The sequence below is a fragment of the Pollicipes pollicipes genome, unplaced genomic scaffold (genome assembly GCF_011947565.3).
Source record: "Pollicipes pollicipes isolate AB1234 unplaced genomic scaffold, Ppol_2.1 Scaffold_4219;HRSCAF=4965_pilon_pilon_pilon, whole genome shotgun sequence".
NCBI classification, from domain to species: Eukaryota; Metazoa; Arthropoda; class Thecostraca; order Pollicipedomorpha; family Pollicipedidae; genus Pollicipes; species Pollicipes pollicipes.
In genome coordinates, this window is record NW_023596448.1 from 23,298,239 (window position 1) to 23,301,586 (window position 3,348).

The window sequence follows — 3,348 nt, forward strand, 5'->3', positions numbered from 1 at the left end:
GTCATACACTTAACACACCAACATGCGCCGTACACTCCCTTCAACCGAGTATTTTCAGAGACGCAATGGCGCTGGCCGTTGCCGAAGCCGCGCGTCAGAACTTCTGCTGGCGCTTTGCTGGTGTTGGTGAACTACGGATCTGACCTGACAGGACGCCTAGAGATCGACACATGTGTGAGGCGAGTTTAGAACTAGCAGTGCCTTCGATCGTATTGCTGCCTGGCTTCGTATTCCACTGGCAGGTCACAACAAAATTGACGCGTGAGAAATACCCTCCATGAGACGAGATGCTAAAGGTTTTATGAGCAGGTATTTACGGACGTGCTGATGCGCGCCAGGGGGGGGGGGGGGGGGGGGCAGGCATCGGGCCACAGCCGCTCCCTCGGACCACGGCCACGCCCGCCGCCCTGGAAAGCCCGAGTCTCGGCCTGGACCTACCAGCAGGATGGCCGGCGAGATGCGCGACTGTCGTTTGGAGAGAGGAGGGGAGTGGGACGTCCCACGCCGGCGAACGGAGGCGAGCCGCCGCTCCTGCCGGGCCAGAACTTGCCGCCCACGTAGCTGGCGTGGCCACTGACAGTGATCAGGTCCTGAGCAGGCAGCACGCGAGTGTGTAACGCGCTTTTAGTCTTTCTGGCACTGAACACCGTATGGCCAATGGGGTGGCAAAATTTGAAGAAAAAAAGTTCGGTTATGCGGGAAGCATACCTGAATGACGTTAAAACAGTCTGTACGAAAGATTCTGCACATCTTTGCGGGTGTCTAGTTCGGCAACTAGGGGTTTTTAGGTCTTGAGAAAGAAAGGGCTTCAAACTGCACTGAATGATCTTCGAAGTGGTTATTTCAGTTCAAAACCCCATACAGATATGGAATACTTTCCTCAGACGTCAACCACTCACCAAGGCGTCATGGGAAACATGACACTGATCGAAGAGCTCAGATACCCCTGACGACATTTCAAAGAGTCACACCCGAAAACCCCCTTAATACGCGCTAGGGTGGTCGGTTGAATACAACGCCCTCGGGTAGAGGTCAAGTTGAACCCTCAGAATCGTGAGAACCCTGTGATCTCAAGAACAACTGGGGCTAGAGACACCAAATTCGCATGATAATTGACTTGTATGGAACTCATTTGTGCCAAATTTTAAGGTTCCTATGACATGACCTTCCAATCAAATAATCCAAAAATTCAACCTTCAGATGGGTGTCCAAAGTGCCCACAGACATACCTCTTGGACCACAAGGATCCAAGACGCTTCGTATTGAGTAAGCCGGCTCTGAATGTAATGTTCAATATTATCTATTCTGATCTCTAACTTGCAGCAAATTTTCGCATTACCTTTCTTGATTCTTCTTCGGTGGCATATCTCAACACAGCACGAGCGATTTGGCCACCCATGTATTGTATACAGTAAAGTATCGCAGAAACGTCATGTTGTATATATATGTCCTTATTAACGGTGGGTCTCGCTGATGAGTCAGTCTCACTGATGCGTATGCGTCGCCAACGTTACGATGCGTCTTACCTCAAGTGGGCCTGGTTTTATGATCATTGCTATCCAATTGGTTGCATGTAAAACATGCAATATTCCGTCCAGCTTGCTTGCGTTCAACGGAACTTTTGATATGGTCTCTATTCCTTCCTCAGTCTAGGTAAGAAAATTATATTAATGAAAACAGATTCAAGCACGCGTTGAAGAAAGCCCTCACAAATCACATGCAATTTAACACACCCATCTCTCTAAGGCAACGAAAGTAGAAAAGATGACTGATTTTAACATTTAAGCCACATGTTAATAATGCAGACCGTTGAAAAATAGCGCATGCAGTGCACTCACAGCTTCGATTCGATTTCGATGCATTTCTTCTAAACGTTACCATTTCACATGACACCTCACTGCCACCGCGTATGCCTCTTAAACATGCGGATAGCTGTTCCACACTTCAGAATCGATTCAACAGCGACGTGAACGGCATATCGCAACACTAAAATGATAAAAATGCTAATAAAACTAATGGTCTAGCAATAAATATATAGTCTAATGATAGTCTAATAATAAATAAATAAAAAACACTAATAGCCTGATATCAGCAAAGCTCCCATTAAATACAAGCGGGCTGATAAGAATATCATCTTTTTACATTTACGATTTTCCAGCCCGGTAACGTTTTCAAAAATAACAAATCGATTACAATAAGTCAGTAAATTGGACACCAGTACTGGACATGAAAGCACCAGTAATTTTTGTTATGATTATTCAAATCAATGCTCCGTGCGATAACACCGGTTACGTAGCATCAGCGAGAGATGTATGCCGTTGTATTACCAGATCATAGCCAGCAAGGGGAGTTTGGCCAAGGATTTTGTACTTAGGGATCAAAAACCAATATCAGGAATGGGGTTCCTTTTATTTCCCTAGTGTCGCATGCACGATTAAGTATAGCTCGTTTCCACAAAATCACTGCTTCATAACAATGATAGAACTTCAAGTGCACAATAGTCCTTCAGGCCAGGGCGCACCTGCTTCTTAACACATGCAACTAATCCACGATTGATATAAACGTCTATGTACTGATCAGCGTGTAAACCCTGGAGCCCACCTGCAGGGTTTCCGTGCCGCTGACGCTTCGTGGAGTGCCTGGGAAACCAGAGGTGCTAGGTCAATGTCCCTCGGTGCACGGCCTTGCAGTCCAGTGTGAGAGGACCGGCGACGCCACATAGCCTCAGCCCCTGAATGCGCTCGTAAAGCCCCAACGACACCGGCGTCCGCCTGCGCCTGTCGTAACGATCCGTACGGCTGTTGAGCAGTCGGTGTGCCTGTCCTGTGGTCCATGCGTCTGTCCTGTAGACTGTGCGTCTGGCCTGTAGTCCTTGCGCCTGTCCTGTAGTCCGTGTGCCTGTCCTGTAGACCGTGCGCCTGTCCTGTGGTCCGTCCACCTGTCCTGCAGTCCGTGCGCCTGTCCTGTAGTCCGTGCGCCTGTCCTGTGGTCCGTCCGCTTGTCCTGTAGTCAGTGCGCCTGCCCCGTAGACCGTGCCGTCTGTCCTGTGGTCCGTCCACCTGTCCTGTAAGTCCGTGCGTCTGCCCCGTAGACCGTGCATCTGTCCTGTGGGTCCGTCCACCTGTCCTGTAGTCCGTGCGCCTGCCCCGTAGACCGTGCGTCTGTCCTGTGGTCCGCCCACCTGTCCTGTAGTCCGTGCGCCTGCCCCGTAGACCGTGCGCCTGTCCTGTGGTCCGTCCGCCTGTCCTGTAGTCCGTGCGTCTGCCCGTAGACCGTGCTCTGTCCTGTGGTCCGTCCACCTGTCCTGTAGTCCGTGCGCCTGCCCCGTAGACCGTGCGTCTGTCCTGT